This window comes from Oncorhynchus nerka, linkage group LG10, assembly GCF_034236695.1.
Source record: "Oncorhynchus nerka isolate Pitt River linkage group LG10, Oner_Uvic_2.0, whole genome shotgun sequence".
NCBI classification, from domain to species: Eukaryota; Metazoa; Chordata; class Actinopteri; order Salmoniformes; family Salmonidae; genus Oncorhynchus; species Oncorhynchus nerka.
This window is the reverse complement of record NC_088405.1, coordinates 11,391,380-11,409,678: the sequence shown is the minus strand read 5'-3', so window position 1 is coordinate 11,409,678 and position 18,299 is coordinate 11,391,380.

The window sequence follows — 18,299 nt, the reverse complement described above, 5'->3', positions numbered from 1 at the left end:
AGCTGAAATAAAGACTAGAGGGATGAGGGTTGGGGAGAGACAGATGACAGCTGAAATAAAGACTAGAGAGATGAGGGATGAGGGTTGGGGAGAGACAGATGACAGCTGAAATAAAGACTAGAGGGATGAGGGTTGGGGAGAGACAGATGACAGCTGAAATAAAGACTAGAGGGATGAGGGTTGGGGAGAGACAGATGACAGCTGAAATAAAGACTAGAGGGATGAGGGTTGGGGAGAGACAGATGACAGCTGAAATAAAGACTAGAGGGATGAGGGTTGGGGAGAGACAGATGACAGCTGAAATAAAGACTAGAGATGATGAGGGTTGGGGAGAGACAGATGACAGCTGAAATAAAGACTAGAGGGATGAGGGTTGGGGAGAGACAGATGACAGCTGAAATAAAGACTAGAGGGATGAGGGTTGGGGAGAGACAGATGACAGCTGAAATAAAGACTAGAGGGATGAGGGTTGGGGAGAGACAGATGACAGCTGAAATAAAGACTAGAGGGATGATGGGTTGGGGAGAGACAGATGACAGCTGAAATAAAGACTAGAGGGATGAGGGTTGGGGAGAGACAGATGACAGCTGAAATAAAGACTAGAGGGATGAGGGTTGGGGAGAGACAGATGACAGCTGAAATAAAGACTAGAGGGATGAGGGTTGGGGAGAGACAGATGACAGCTGAAATAAAGACTAGAGGATGAGGGTTGGGGAGAGACAGATGACAGCTGAAATAAAGACTAGAGGGATGAGGGTTGGGGAGAGACAGATGACAGCTGAAATAAAGACTAGAGAGGGATGAGGGTTGGGGAGAGACAGATGACAGCTGAAATAAAGACTAGAGAGATGAGGATGAGGGTTGGGGAGAGACAGATGACAGCTGAAATAAAGACTAGAGAGATGAGGGTTGGGGAGAGACAGATGACAGCTGAAATAAAGACTAGAGGGATGAGGGTTGGGGAGAGACAGATGACAGCTGAAATAAAGACTAGAGGGATGAGGGTTGGGGAGAGACAGATGACAGCTGAAATAAAGACTAGAGGGATGAGGGTTGGGGAGAGACAGATGACAGCTGAAATAAAGACTAGAGGGATGAGGGTTGGGGAGAGACAGATGACAGCTGAAATAAAGACTAGAGGGATGAGGGTTGGGGAGAGACAGATGACAGCTGAAATAAAGACTAGAGGGATGAGGGTTGGGGAGAGACAGATGACAGCTGAAATAAAGACTAGAGATGAGGGTTGGGGAGAGACAGATGACAGCTGAAATAAAGACTAGAGGGATGAGGGTTGGGGAGAGACAGATGACAGCTGAAATAAAGACTAGAGGGATGAGGGTTGGGGAGAGACAGATGACAGCTGAAATAAAGACTAGAGAGATGAGGGATGAGGGTTGGGGAGAGACAGATGACAGCTGAAATAAAGACTAGAGAGATGAGGGATGAGGGGGAGAGACAGATGACAGCTGAAATAAAGACTAGAGGGATGAGGGTTGGGGAGAGACAGATGACAGCTGAAATAAAGACTAGAGAGATGAGGGTTGGGGAGAGACAGATGACAGCTGAAATAAAGACTAGAGAGATGAGGGATGAGGGTTGGGGAGAGACAGATGACAGCTGAAATAAAGACTAGAGAGATGAGGGTTGGGGAGAGACAGATGACAGCTGAAATAAAGACTAGAGGGATGAGGGTTGGGGAGAGACAGATGACAGCTGAAATAAAGACTAGAGGGATGAGGGTTGGGGAGAGACAGATGACAGCTGAAATAAAGACTAGAGAGATGAGGGATGAGGGTTGGGGAGAGACAGATGACAGCTGAAATAAAGACTAGAGGGATGAGGGTTGAGGGGAGAGACAGATGACAGCTGAAATAAAGACTAGAGGAGAGGGATGAGGGTTGGGGAGAGACAGATGACAGCTGAAATAAAGACTAGAGGGATGAGGGTTGGGGAGAGACAGATGACAGCTGAAATAAAGACTAGAGGGATGAGGGTTGGGGAGAGACAGATGACAGCTGAAATAAAGACTAGAGGATGAGGGTTGGGGAGAGACAGATGACAGCTGAAATAAAGACTAGAGGGATGAGGGTTGGGGAGAGACAGATGACAGCTGAAATAAAGACTAGAGGGATGAGGGTTGGGGAGAGACAGATGACAGCTGAAATAAAGACTAGAGAGAGAGGGATGAGGGTTGGGGAGAGACAGATGACAGCTGAAATAAAGACTAGAGGGATGAGGGTTGGGGAGAGACAGATGACAGCTGAAATAAAGACTAGAGAGATGAGGGATGAGGGTTGGGGAGAGACAGATGACAGCTGAAATAAAGACTAGAGGGATGAGGGTTGGGGAGAGACAGATGACAGCTGAAATAAAGACTAGAGGGATGAGGGTTGGGGAGAGACAGATGACAGCTGAAATAAAGACTAGAGGGATGAGGGTTGGGGAGAGACAGATGACAGCTGAAATAAAGACTAGAGGGATGAGGGTTGGGGAGAGACAGATGACAGCTGAAATAAAGACTAGAGGGATGAGGGTGAGGGGGAGAGACAGATGACAGCTGAAATAAAGACTAGAGGGATGAGGGTTGGGGAGAGACAGATGACAGCTGAAATAAAGACTAGAGGGATGAGGGTTGGGGAGAGACAGATGACAGCTGAAATAAAGACTAGAGATGAGGATTGGGGAGAGACAGATGACAGCTGAAATAAAGACTAGAGGGATGAGGGTTGGGGAGAGACAGATGACAGCTGAAATAAAGACTAGAGGGATGAGGGTTGGGGAGAGACAGATGACAGCTGAAATAAAGACTAGAGAGATGAGGGATGAGGGTTGGGGAGAGACAGATGACAGCTGAAATAAAGACTAGAGAGATGAGGGATGAGGGCTGGGGAGAGACAGATGACAGCTGAAATAAAGACTAGAGGGATGAGGGTTGGGGAGAGACAGATGACAGCTGAAATAAAGACTAGAGAGATGAGGGATGAGGGTTGGGGAGGGACAGATGACAGCTGAAATAAAGACTAGAGAGATGAGGGATGAGGGTTGGGGAGAGACAGATGACAGCTGAAATAAAGACTAGAGAGATGAGGGTTGGGGAGAGACAGATGACAGCTGAAATAAAGACTAGAGGGATGAGGGTTGGGGAGAGACAGATGACAGCTGAAATAAAGACTAGAGAGATGAGGGATGAGGGTTGGGGAGAGACAGATGACAGCTGAAATAAAGACTAGAGAGATGAGGGATGAGGGTTGGGGAGAGACAGATGACAGCTGAAATAAAGACTAGAGAGGATGATGAGGGTTGGGGAGAGACAGATGACAGCTGAAATAAAGACTAGAGGGATGAGGGTTGGGGAGAGACAGATGACAGCTGATATAAAGACTAGAGAGATGAGGGATGAGGGTTGGGGAGAGACAGATGACAGCTGAAATAAAGACTAGAGGGATGAGGGTTGGGGGGAGAGACAGATGACAGCTGAAATAAAGACTAGAGGGATGAGGGTTGGGGAGAGACAGATGACAGCTGAAATAAAGACTAGAGGGATGAGGGTTGGGGAGAGACAGATGACAGCTGAAATAAAGACTAGAGGGATGAGGGTTGGGGAGAGACAGATGACAGCTGAAATAAAGACTAGAGGGATGAGGGTTGGGGAGAGACAGATGACAGCTGAAATAAAGACTAGAGAGATGAGGGTTGGGGAGAGACAGATGACAGCTGAAATAAAGACTAGAGGGATGAGGGTTGGGGAGAGACAGATGACAGCTGAAATAAAGACTAGAGGGATGAGGGTTGGGGAGAGACAGATGACAGCTGAAATAAAGACTAGAGGGATGAGGGTTGGGGAGAGACAGATGACAGCTGAAATAAAGACTAGAGGGATGAGGGTTGGGGAGAGACAGATGACAGCTGAAATAAAGACTAGAGGGATGAGGGTTGGGGAGAGACAGATGACAGCTGAAATAAAGACTAGAGGGATGAGGGTTGGGGAGAGACAGATGACAGCTGAAATAAAGACTAGAGGGATGAGGGTTGGGGAGAGACAGATGACAGCTGAAATAAAGACTAGAGGGATGAGGGTTGGGGAGAGACAGATGACAGCTGAAATAAAGACTAGAGGGATGAGGGTTGGGGAGAGACAGATGACAGCTGAAATAAAGACTAGAGGGATGAGGGTTGGGGAGAGACAGATGACAGCTGAAATAAAGACTAGAGAGAGAGGGATGAGGGTTGGGGAGAGACAGATGACAGCTGAAATAAAGACTAGAGAGATGAGGGATGAGGGTTGGGGAGAGACAGATGACAGCTGAAATAAAGACTAGAGATGGGATGAGGGTTGGGGAGAGACAGATGACAGCTGAAATAAAGACTAGAGGGATGAGGGTTGGGGAGAGACAGATGACAGCTGAAATAAAGACTAGAAATAAAGATAGAGGGATGAGGGTTGGGGAGAGACAGATGACAGCTGAAATAAAGACTAGAGAGATGAGGGATGAGGGTTGGGGAGAGACAGATGACAGCTGAAATAAAGACTAGAGGGATGAGGGTTGGGGAGAGACAGATGACAGCTGAAATAAAGACTAGAGAGATGAGGGATGAGGGTTGGGGAGAGACAGATGACAGCTGAAATAAAGACTAGAGAGATGAGGGATGAGGGTTGGGGAGAGACAGATGACAGCTGAAATAAAGACTAGAGAGATGAGGGATGAGGGTTGGGGAGAGACAGATGACAGCTGAAATAAAGACTAGAGGGATGAGGGTTGGGGAGAGACAGATGACAGCTGAAATAAAGACTAGAGAGAGAGGGATGAGGGTTGGGGAGAGACAGATGACAGCTGAAATAAAGACTAGAGGGATGAGGGTTGGGGAGAGACAGATGACAGCTGAAATAAAGACTAGAGGGATGAGGGTTGGGGAGAGACAGATGACAGCTGAAATAAAGACTAGAGAGATGGGATGAGGGTTGGGGAGAGACAGATGACAGCTGAAATAAAGACTAGAGGGATGAGGGTTGGGGAGAGACAGATGACAGCTGAAATAAAGACTAGAGGGATGAGGGTTGGGAGAGACAGATGACAGCTGAAATAAAGACTAGAAGATGAGGGATGAGGGGGAGAGACAGATGACAGCTGAAATAAAGACTAGAGAGAGGATGAGGGTTGGGGAGAGACAGATGACAGCTGAAATAAAGACTAGAGAGATGAGGGATGAGGGTTGGGGAGAGACAGATGACAGCTGAAATAAAGACTAGAGAGATGAGGGATGAGGGTTGGGGAGAGACAGATGACAGCTGAAATAAAGACTAGAGGGATGAGGGTTGGGGAGAGACAGATGACAGCTGAAATAAAGACTAGAGGGATGAGGGTTGGGGAGAGACAGATGACAGCTGAAATAAAGACTAGAGAGAGAGGGATGAGGGTTGGGGAGAGACAGATGACAGCTGAAATAAAGACTAGAGGGATGAGAGAGACAGATGACAGCTGAAATAAAGACTAGAGGGATGAGGGTTGGGGAGAGACAGATGACAGCTGAAATAAAGACTAGAGAGAGAGGGATGAGGGTTGGGGAGAGACAGATGACAGCTGAAATAAAGACTAGAGGGATGAGGGTTGGGGAGAGACAGATGACAGCTGAAATAAAGACTAGAGGGATGAGGGTTGGGAGAGACAGATGACAGCTGAAATAAAGACTAGAGGGATGAGGGTTGGGGAGAGACAGATGACAGCTGAAATAAAGACTAGAGGGATGAGGGTTGGGGAGAGACAGATGACAGCTGAAATAAAGACTAGAGGGATGAGGGTTGGGGAGAGACAGATGACAGCTGAAATAAAGACTAGAGGGATGAGGGTTGGGGAGAGACAGATGACAGCTGAAATAAAGACTAGAGGGATGAGGGTTGGGGAGAGACAGATGACAGCTGAAATAAAGACTAGAGAGATGAGGGATGAGGGTTGGGGAGAGACAGATGACAGCTGAAATAAAGACTAGAGAGATGAGGGATGAGGGTTGGGGAGAGACAGATGACAGCTGAAATAAAGACTAGAGGGATGAGGGTTGGGGAGAGACAGATGACAGCTGAAATAAAGACTAGAGAGATGAGGGATGAGGGTTGGGGAGAGACAGATGACAGCTGAAATAAAGACTAGAGAGATGAGGATGAGGGTTGGGGAGAGACAGATGACAGCTGAAATAAAGACTAGAGAGATGAGGGATGAGGGTTGGGGAGAGACAGATGACAGCTGAAATAAAGACTAGAGGGATGAGGGTTGGGGAGAGACAGATGACAGCTGAAATAAAGACTAGAGAGATGAGGGATGAGGGTTGGGGAGAGACAGATGACAGCTGAAATAAAGACTAGAGAGATGAGGGATGAGGGTTGGGGAGAGACAGATGACAGCTGAAATAAAGACTAGAGAGATGAGGGATGAGGGTTGGGGAGAGACAGATGACAGCTGAAATAAAGACTAGAGGGATGAGGGTTGGGGAGAGACAGATGACAGCTGATATAAAGACTAGAGAGATGAGGGATGAGGGCTGGGGAGAGACAGATGACAGCTGAAATAAAGACTAGAGGGATGAGGGTTGGGGAGAGACAGATGACAGCTGAAATAAAGACTAGAGGGATGAGGGTTGGGGAGAGACAGATGACAGCTGAAATAAAGACTAGAGAGATGAGGGATGAGGGTTGGGGAGAGACAGATGACAGCTGAAATAAAGACTAGAGGGATGAGGGTTGGGGAGAGACAGATGACAGCTGAAATAAAGACTAGAGGGATGAGGGTTGGGGAGAGACAGATGACAGCTGAAATAAAGACTAGAGGGATGAGGGTTGGGGAGAGACAGATGACAGCTGAAATAAAGACTAGAGGGATGAGGGTTGGGGAGAGACAGATGACAGCTGAAATAAAGACTAGAGAGAGGGATGAGGGTTGGGGAGAGACAGATGACAGCTGAAATAAAGACTAGAGAGATGAGGGATGAGGGTTGGGGAGAGACAGATGACAGCTGAAATAAAGACTAGAGAGATGAGGGATGAGGGTTGGGGAGAGACAGATGACAGCTGAAATAAAGACTAGAGGGATGAGGGTTGGGGAGAGACAGATGACAGCTGAAATAAAGACTAGAGAGATGAGGGATGAGGGTTGGGGAGAGACAGATGACAGCTGAAATAAAGACTAGAGGGATGAGGGTTGGGGAGAGACAGATGACAGCTGAAATAAAGACTAGAGGGATGAGGGTTGGGGAGAGACAGATGACAGCTGAAATAAAGAAAGACAGATGACAGCTGAAATAAAGAGAGGATGAGGGTTGGGGAGAGACAGATGACAGCTGAAATAAAGACTAGAGGGATGAGGGTTGGGGAGAGACAGATGACAGCTGAAATAAAGACTAGAGGGATGAGGGTTGGGGAGAGACAGATGACAGCTGAAATAAAGACTAGAGGGATGAGGGTTGGGGAGAGACAGATGACAGCTGAAATAAAGACTAGATGGGATGAGGGTTGGGGAGAGACAGATGACAGCTGAAATAAAGACTAGAGGGATGAGGGTTGGGAAGAGACAGATGACAGCTGATATAAAGACTAGAGAGATGAGGGTTGGGGAGAGACAGATGACAGCTGAAATAAAGACTAGAGGGATGAGGGTTGGGGAGAGACAGATGACAGCTGAAATAAAGACTAGAGGGATGAGGGTTGGGGAGAGACAGATGACAGCTGAAATAAAGACTAGAGGGATGAGGGTTGGGGAGAGACAGATGACAGCTGAAATAAAGACTAGAGGGATGAGGGTTGGGGAGAGACAGATGACAGCTGAAATAAAGACTAGAGGGATGAGGGATGAGGGTTGGGGAGAGACAGATGACAGCTGAAATAAAGACTAGAGGGATGAGGGTTGGGGAGAGACAGATGACAGCTGAAATAAAGACTAGAGAGATGAGGGATGAGGGTTGGGGAGAGACAGATGACAGCTGAAATAAAGACTAGAGGGATGAGGGTTGGGGAGAGACAGATGACAGCTGAAATAAAGACTAGAGGGATGAGGGTTGGGGAGAGACAGATGACAGCTGAAATAAAGACTAGAGAGATGAGGGATGAGGGTTGGGGAGAGACAGATGACAGCTGAAATAAAGACTAGAGGGATGAGGGTTGGGGAGAGACAGATGACAGCTGAAATAAAGACTAGAGGGATGAGGGTTGGGGAGAGACAGATGACAGCTGAAATAAAGACTAGAGAGATGAGGGATGAGGGTTGGGGAGAGACAGATGACAGCTGAAATAAAGACTAGAGGGATGAGGGTTGGGGAGAGACAGATGACAGCTGAAATAAAGACTAGAGGGATGAGGGTTGGGGAGAGACAGATGACAGCTGAAATAAAGACTAGAGGGATGAGGGTTGGGGAGAGACAGATGACAGCTGAAATAAAGACTAGAGGGATGAGGGTTGGGGAGAGACAGATGACAGCTGAAATAAAGACTAGAGGGATGAGGGTTGGGGAGAGACAGATGACAGCTGAAATAAAGACTAGAGGGATGAGGGTTGGGGAGAGACAGATGACAGCTGAAATAAAGACTAGAGAGATGAGGGATGAGGGTTGGGGAGAGACAGATGACAGCTGAAATAAAGACTAGAGGGATGAGGGTTGGGGAGAGACAGATGACAGCTGAAATAAAGACTAGAGGGATGAGGGTTGGGGAGAGACAGATGACAGCTGAAATAAAGACTAGAGGGATGAGGGTTGGGGAGAGACAGATGACAGCTGAAATAAAGACTAGAGAGGGATGAGGGTTGGGGAGAGACAGATGACAGCTGAAATAAAGACTAGAGAGATGAGGGATGGGTTGGGGAGAGACAGATGACAGCTGAAATAAAGACTAGAGGGATGAGGGTTGGGGAGAGACAGATGACAGCTGAAATAAAGACTAGAGGGATGAGGGTTGGGGAGAGACAGATGACAGCTGAAATAAAGACTAGAGGGATGAGGGTTGGGGAGAGACAGATGACAGCTGAAATAAAGACTAGAGGGATGAGGGTTGGGGAGAGACAGATGACAGCTGAAATAAAGACTAGAGGGATGAGGGTTGGGGAGAGACAGATGACAGCTGAAATAAAGACTAGAGGGATGAGAGATGAGGGTTGGGGAGAGACAGATGACAGCTGAAATAAAGACTAGAGGGATGAGGGTTGGGGAGAGACAGATGACAGCTGAAATAAAGACTAGAGAGAGAGGGATGAGGGTTGGGGAGAGACAGATGACAGCTGAAATAAAGACTAGAGAGATGAGGGATGAGGGTTGGGGAGAGACAGATGACAGCTGAAATAAAGACTAGAGAGATGAGGGATGAGGGTTGGGGAGAGACAGATGACAGCTGAAATAAAGACTAGAGGGATGAGGGTTGGGGAGAGACAGATGACAGCTGATATAAAGACTAGAGAGATGAGGGATGAGGGTTGGGGAGAGACAGATGACAGCTGAAATAAAGACTAGAGAGATGAGGGATGAGGGTTGGGGAGAGACAGATGACAGCTGAAATAAAGACTAGAGATATGAGGGTTGGGGAGAGACAGATGACAGCTGAAATAAAGACTAGAGGGATGAGGGTTGGGGAGAGACAGATGACAGCTGAAATAAAGACTAGAGGGATGAGGGTTGGGGAGAGACAGATGACAGCTGAAATAAAGACTAGAGAGATGAGGGATGAGGGTTGGGGAGAGACAGATGACAGCTGAAATAAAGACTAGAGGGATGAGGGTTGGGGAGAGACAGATGACAGCTGAAATAAAGACTAGAGAGATGAGGGATGAGGGTTGGGGAGAGACAGATGACAGCTGAAATAAAGACTAGAGGGATGAGGGTTGGGGAGAGACAGATGACAGCTGAAATAAAGACTAGAGGGATGAGGGTTGGGGAGAGACAGATGACAGCTGAAATAAAGACTAGAGGGATGAGGGTTGGGGAGAGACAGATGACAGCTGAAATAAAGACTAGAGGGATGAGGGTTGGGGAGAGACAGATGACAGCTGAAATAAAGACTAGAGGGATGAGGGTTGGGGAGAGACAGATGACAGCTGAAATAAAGACTAGAGGGATGAGGGTTGGGGAGAGACAGATGACAGCTGAAATAAAGACTAGAGGGATGAGGGTTGGGGAGAGACAGATGACAGCTGAAATAAAGACTAGAGGGATGAGGGTTGGGGAGAGACAGATGACAGCTGAAATAAAGACTAGAGGGATGAGGGTTGGGGAGAGACAGATGACAGCTGAAATAAAGACTAGAGAGATGAGGGTTGGGGAGAGACAGATGACAGCTGAAATAAAGACTAGAGGGATGAGGGTTGGGGAGAGACAGATGACAGCTGAAATAAAGACTAGAGGGATGAGGGTTGGGGAGAGACAGATGACAGCTGAAATAAAGACTAGAGGGATGAGGGTTGGGGAGAGACAGATGACAGCTGAAATAAAGACTAGAGGGATGAGGGTTGGGGAGAGACAGATGACAGCTGAAATAAAGACTAGAGGGAGGGAGGGTTGGGGAGAGACAGATGACAGCTGAAATAAAGACTAGAGAGGGAGGGATGAGGGTTGGGGAGAGACAGATGACAGCTGAAATAAAGACTAGAGAGATGAGGTGAGGGTTGGGGAGAGACAGATGACAGCTGAAATAAAGACTAGAGAGATGAGGGATGAGGGTTGGGGAGAGACAGATGACAGCTGAAATAAAGACTAGAGGGATGAGGGTTGGGGAGAGACAGATGACAGCTGAAATAAAGACTAGAGGGATGAGGGTTGGGGAGAGACAGATGACAGCTGAAATAAAGACTAGAGAGATGGGATGAGGGTTGGGGAGAGACAGATGACAGCTGAAATAAAGACTAGAGGGATGAGGGTTGGGGAGAGACAGATGACAGCTGAAATAAAGACTAGAGGGATGAGGGTTGGGGAGAGACAGATGACAGCTGAAATAAAGACTAGAGGGATGAGGGTTGGGGAGAGACAGATGACAGCTGAAATAAAGACTAGAGAGATGAGGGATTGGGGAGAGACAGATGACAGCTGAAATAAAGACTAGAGGGATGAGGGTTGGGGAGAGACAGATGACAGCTGAAATAAAGACTAGAGGGATGAGGGTTGGGGAGAGACAGATGACAGCTGAAATAAAGACTAGAGGGATGAGGGTTGGGGAGAGACAGATGACAGCTGAAATAAAGACTAGAGGGATGAGGGTTGGGGAGAGACAGATGACAGCTGAAATAAAGACTAGAGGGATGAGGGTTGGGGAGAGACAGATGACAGCTGAAATAAAGACTAGAGGGATGAGGGTTGGGGAGAGACAGATGACAGCTGAAATAAAGACTAGAGGGATGAGGGATGAGGGTTGGGGAGAGACAGATGACAGCTGAAATAAAGACTAGAGGGAGAGAGGGATGAGGGTTGGGGAGAGACAGATGACAGCTGAAATAAAGACTAGAGGGATGAGGGTTGGGGAGAGACAGATGACAGCTGAAATAAAGACTAGAGGATGAGGGTTGGGGAGAGACAGATGACAGCTGAAATAAAGACTAGAGGGATGAGGGTTGGGGAGAGACAGATGACAGCTGAAATAAAGACTAGAGAGATGAGGGATTGGGGAGAGACAGATGACAGCTGAAATAAAGACTAGAGGATGAGGGTTGGGGAGAGACAGATGACAGCTGAAATAAAGACTAGAGGGATGAGGGTTGGGGAGAGACAGATGACAGCTGAAATAAAGACTAGAGGGATGAGGGTTGGGGAGAGACAGATGACAGCTGAAATAAAGACTAGAGGGATGAGGGTTGGGGAGAGATGACAGCTGAAATAAAGATGAGGGATGAGGGTTGGGGAGAGACAGATGACAGCTGAAATAAAGACTAGAGGGATGAGGGTTGGGGAGAGACAGATGACAGCTGAAATAAAGACTAGAGGGATGAGGGTTGGGGAGAGACAGATGACAGCTGAAATAAAGACTAGAGGGATGAGGGTTGGGGAGAGACAGATGACAGCTGAAATAAAGACTAGAGGGATGAGGGTTGGGGAGAGACAGATGACAGCTGAAATAAAGACTAGAGAGATGAGGGATGAGGGTTGGGGAGAGACAGATGACAGCTGAAATAAAGACTAGAGAGGATGATGAGGGTTGGGGAGAGACAGATGACAGCTGAAATAAAGACTAGAGGGATGAGGGTTGGGAGAGACAGATGACAGCTGAAATAAAGACTAGAGGGATGAGGGTTGGGGAGAGACAGATGACAGCTGAAATAAAGACTAGAGAGGGATGAGGGTTGGGGAGAGACAGATGACAGCTGAAATAAAGACTAGAGGGATGAGGGTTGGGGAGAGACAGATGACAGCTGAAATAAAGACTAGAGGGATGAGGGTTGGGGAGAGACAGATGACAGCTGAAATAAAGACTAGAGAGATGAGGGATGAGGGTTGGGGAGAGACAGATGACAGCTGAAATAAAGACTAGAGGGATGAGGGTTGGGGAGAGACAGATGACAGCTGAAATAAAGACTAGAGGGATGAGGGTTGGGGAGAGACAGATGACAGCTGAAATAAAGACTAGAGGGATGAGGGTTGGGGAGAGACAGATGACAGCTGAAATAAAGACTAGAGGGATGAGGGTTGGGGAGAGACAGATGACAGCTGAAATAAAGACTAGAGAGATGAGGGATGAGGGTTGGGGAGAGACAGATGACAGCTGAAATAAAGACTAGAGAGATGAGGGATGAGGGTTGGGGAGAGACAGATGACAGCTGAAATAAAGACTAGAGAGATGAGGGATGAGGGCTGGGGAGAGACAGATGACAGCTGAAATAAAGACTAGAGGGATGAGGGTTGGGGAGAGACAGATGACAGCTGAAATAAAGACTAGAGAGATGAGGGATGAGGGTTGGGGAGGGACAGATGACAGCTGAAATAAAGACTAGAGGGATGAGGGTTGGGGAGAGACAGATGACAGCTGAAATAAAGACTAGGAGGAGATGAGGGATGAGGGATGGGGAGAGACAGATGACAGCTGAAATAAAGACTAGAGGGATGAGGGTTGGGGAGAGACAGATGACAGCTGAAATAAAGACTAGAGGGATGAGGGTTGGGGAGAGACAGATGACAGCTGAAATAAAGACTAGAGGGATGAGGGTTGGGGAGAGACAGATGACAGCTGAAATAAAGACTAGAGGGATGAGGGTTGGGGAGAGACAGATGACAGCTGAAATAAAGACTAGAGGGATGAGGGTTGGGAGAGACAGATGACAGCTGAAATAAAGACTAGAGAGATGATGAGGGTTGGGGAGAGACAGATGACAGCTGAAATAAAGACTAGAGGGATGAGGGTTGGGGAGAGACAGATGACAGCTGAAATAAAGACTAGAGGGATGAGGGTTGGGGAGAGACAGATGACAGCTGAAATAAAGACTAGAGGGATGAGGGTTGGGGAGAGACAGATGACAGCTGAAATAAAGACTAGAGGGATGAGGGTTGGGGAGAGACAGATGACAGCTGAAATAAAGACTAGAGAGAGAGGGATGAGGGTTGGGGAGAGACAGATGACAGCTGAAATAAAGACTAGAGGGATGAGGGTTGGGGAGAGACAGATGACAGCTGAAATAAAGACTAGAGAGATGAGGGATGAGGGCTGGGGAGAGACAGATGACAGCTGAAATAAAGACTAGAGGGATGAGGGTTGGGGAGAGACAGATGACAGCTGAAATAAAGACTAGAGAGATGAGGGATGAGGGTTGGGGAGAGACAGATGACAGCTGAAATAAAGACTAGAGAGATGAGGGATGAGGGTTGGGGAGAGACAGATGACAGCTGAAATAAAGACTAGAGGGATGAGGGTTGGGGAGAGACAGATGACAGCTGAAATAAAGACTAGAGGGATGAGGGTTGGGGAGAGACAGATGACAGCTGAAATAAAGACTAGAGGGATGAGGGTTGGGGAGAGACAGATGACAGCTGATATAAAGACTAGAGAGATGAGGGATGAGGGTTGGGGAGAGACAGATGACAGCTGAAATAAAGACTAGATGGATGAGGGTAGGGGAGAGACAGATGACAGCTGAAATAAAGACTAGAGAGATGAGGGCTGGGGGGAGACAGATGACAGCTGATATAAAGACTAGAGAGATGAGAGATGAGGGTTGGGGAGAGACAGATGACAGCTGAAATAAAGACTAGAGGGATGAGGGAGGGTTGGGAGAGACAGATGACAGCTGAAATAAAGACTAGAGGGATGAGGGATGAGGGGGGAGAGACAGATGACAGCTGAAATAAAGACTAGAGAGATGAGGGATGAGGGTTGGGGAGAGACAGATGACAGCTGAAATAAAGACTAGAGGGATGAGGGTTGGGGAGAGACAGATGACAGCTGAAATAAAGACTAGAGGGATGAGGGTTGGGGAGAGACAGATGACAGCTGAAATAAAGACTAGAGGGATGAGGGTTGGGGAGAGACAGATGACAGCTGAAATAAAGACTAGAGAGATGAGGGATGAGGGTTGGGGAGAGACAGATGACAGCTGAAATAAAGACTAGAGAGATGAGGGATGAGGGTTGGGGAGAGACAGATGACAGCTGAAATAAAGACTAGAGAGATGAGGGATGAGGGTTGGGGAGGGACAGATGACAGCTGAAATAAAGACTAGAGAGATGAGGGATGAGGGTTGGGGAGAGACAGATGACAGCTGAAATAAAGACTAGAGAGGGATGAGGGGGGAGGGACAGATGACAGCTGAAATAAAGACTAGAGGGATGAGGGATGGGTTGGGGAGAGACAGATGACAGCTGAAATAAAGACTAGAGGGATGAGGGTTGGGGAGAGACAGATGACAGCTGAAATAAAGACTAGAGGGATGAGGGTTGGGGAGAGACAGATGACAGCTGAAATAAAGACTAGAGGGATGAGGGTTGGGGAGAGACAGATGACAGCTGAAATAAAGACTAGAGAGATGAGGGATGAGGGTTGGGGAGAGACAGATGACAGCTGAAATAAAGACTAGAGGGATGAGGGTTGGGGAGAGACAGATGACAGCTGAAATAAAGACTAGAGGGATGAGGGTTGGGGAGAGACAGATGACAGCTGAAATAAAGACTAGAGAGATGATGAGGGTTGGGGAGAGACAGATGACAGCTGAAATAAAGACTAGAGGGATGAGGGTTGGGGAGAGACAGATGACAGCTGAAATAAAGACTAGAGAGATGAGGGATGAGGGTTGGGGAGAGACAGATGACAGCTGAAATAAAGACTAGAGGGATGAGGGTTGGGGAGAGACAGATGACAGCTGAAATAAAGACTAGAGGGATGAGGGTTGGGGAGAGACAGATGACAGCTGAAATAAAGACTAGAGAGATGAGGGATGAGGGTTGGGGAGAGACAGATGACAGCTGAAATAAAGACTAGAGGGATGAGGGTTGGGGAGAGACAGATGACAGCTGAAATAAAGACTAGAGGGATGAGGGTTGGGGAGAGACAGATGACAGCTGAAATAAAGACTAGAGGGATGAGGGTTGGGGAGAGACAGATGACAGCTGAAATAAAGACTAGAGGGATGAGGGTTGGGGAGAGACAGATGACAGCTGAAATAAAGACTAGAGAGATGAGGGTTGGGGGGATGAGGGTTGGGGAGAGACAGATGACAGCTGAAATAAAGACTAGAGGGATGAGGGTTGGGGAGAGACAGATGACAGCTGAAATAAAGACTAGATGAGGGATGAGGGTTGGGGAGAGACAGATGACAGCTGAAATAAAGACTAGAGGGATGAGGGTTGGGGAGAGACAGATGACAGCTGAAATAAAGACTAGAGAGATGAGGGATGAGGGTTGGGGAGAGACAGATGACAGCTGAAATAAAGACTAGAGAGAGGGATGAGGGTTGGGGAGAGACAGATGACAGCTGAAATAAAGACTAGAGGGATGAGGGTTGGGGAGAGACAGATGACAGCTGAAATAAAGACTAGAGAGAGAGACAGATGAGGGTTGGGGAGAGACAGATGACAGCTGAAATAAAGACTAGAGGGGGATGAGGGTTGGGGAGAGACAGATGACAGCTGAAATAAAGACTAGAGAGATGAGGGATGGGGAGAGACAGATGACAGCTGAAATAAAGACTAGAGAGATGAGGGATGAGGGTTGGGGAGAGACAGATGACAGCTGAAATAAAGACTAGAGGGATGAGGGTTGGGGAGAGACAGATGACAGCTGAAATAAAGACTAGAGGGATGAGGGTTGGGGAGAGACAGATGACAGCTGAAATAAAGACTAGAGGGATGAGGGTTGGGAGAGACAGATGACAGCTGATATAAAGACTAGAGATGAGGGATGAGGGCTGGGGAGAGACAGATGACAGCTGAAATAAAGACTAGAGGGATGAGGGTTGGGGAGAGACAGATGACAGCTGAAATAAAGACTAGAGGGATGAGGGTTGGGGAGAGACAGATGACAGCTGAAATAAAGACTAGAGGGATGAGGGTTGGGGAGAGACAGATGACAGCTGAAATAAAGACTAGAGGGATGAGGGTTGGGGAGAGACAGATGACAGCTGAAATAAAGACTAGCTGAAATAAAGAGGAGGATGAGGGTTGGGGAGAGACAGATGACAGCTGAAATAAAGACTAGAGGGATGAGGGTTGGGGAGAGACAGATGACAGCTGAAATAAAGACTAGAGGGATGAGGGTTGGGGAGAGACAGATGACAGCTGAAATAAAGACTAGAGGGATGAGGGTTGGGGAGAGACAGATGACAGCTGAAATAAAGACTAGAGGGATGAGGGTTGGGGAGAGACAGATGACAGCTGATATAAAGACTAGAGAGATGAGGGATGAGGGTTGGGGAGAGACAGATGACAGCTGAAATAAAGACTAGAGAGATGAGGGATGAGGGTTGGGGAGGGACAGATGACAGATGAAATAAAGACTAGAGAGATGAGGGATGAGGGTTGGGGAGGGACAGATGACAGCTGAAATAAAGACTAGAGGGATGAGGGTTGGGGAGAGACAGATGACAGCTGATATAAAGACTAGAGAGATGAGGGTTGAGGGTTGGGGAGAGACAGATGACAGCTGAAATAAAGACTAGAGGGATGAGGGTTGGGGAGAGACAGATGACAGCTGAAATAAAGACTAGAGGGATGAGGGTTGGGGAGAGACAGATGACAGCTGAAATAAAGACTAGAGGGATGAGGGGAGAGACAGATGACAGCTGAAATAAAGACTAGAGATGACAGCTGATGAGAGGGATGAGGGTTGGGAGAGACAGATGACAGCTGAAATAAAGACTAGAGGATGATGAGGGTTGAGCTGAAATAAAGACTAGAGAGATGAGGGTTGAGGAGAGACAGATGACAGCTGAAATAAAGACTAGAGGAATGAGGTTTGGGGAGAGACAGATGACAGCTGAAATAAAGACTAGAGAGATGAGGGTTGGGGAGAGACAGATGACAGCTGAAATAAAGACTAGAGGGATGAGGGTTGGGGAGAGACAGATGACAGCTGAAATAAAGACTAGAGGGATGAGGTTTTGGGAGAGACAGATGACAGCTGTGTTGGAACGTGGTCCAAGGCCCATAAGCCCATTCCACACAGAAGGGATACATCTTTACATGACATTAACGTTTTAGTCATTTAGCAGACGCTCTTATACAGAGCGACTTACAGTGAGCTCATTCATCTTCATTATCTCAGTCACAGTAACTAAGTGTTCCCTCAGTAAAGCAGCCATCAGCAAAGCCAGTTGGTAAAGACAAGAAGAGGGTGAGTGTTATTGCAGACATATGTTTAGGTCTGGATGTTTGTGTCAGAGATGCAGCCTTTGTAGGGGAGGGACCAAGCCCCAAAATAAAATAGCTGACATTTGTTATCTAAACCTGAGAGAGTTGTGGGAAAGTTGTTGGAGAGTTGTGGGAGAGTTTTTTTGGAGGAGGAAAATAAGGATGTTGACAGTGACACTTGCTAGAGGGGTTTGAGGGAGGTATTTTGGGAAATGAAGAGAGAGAATGAAAGAAAGAATGATTTGGATAAGAGGAAATAGTGGGGGGAGAAATAGAGAGAGAGAAAAAGAGAGAGAAAGAGAGAGCAATGGTAGGTTAATTCTTCCATATCTAAGCCTCTTTGCAGAAACTCCCTTTGTCTTCAGACTCCTCAGTCATTAGAGACTAATCCTATCAGAAAAGCTAATCTGAGGTTGCAGAGTTCACCAGCTCTCCCTTCTCTCCTCTCTCCTCTGCTTTCTCTCTCCTCTCTTCTCTGCTCTCATCTCCTCTCCTCTCCTCTGCTTTCTCTCTCC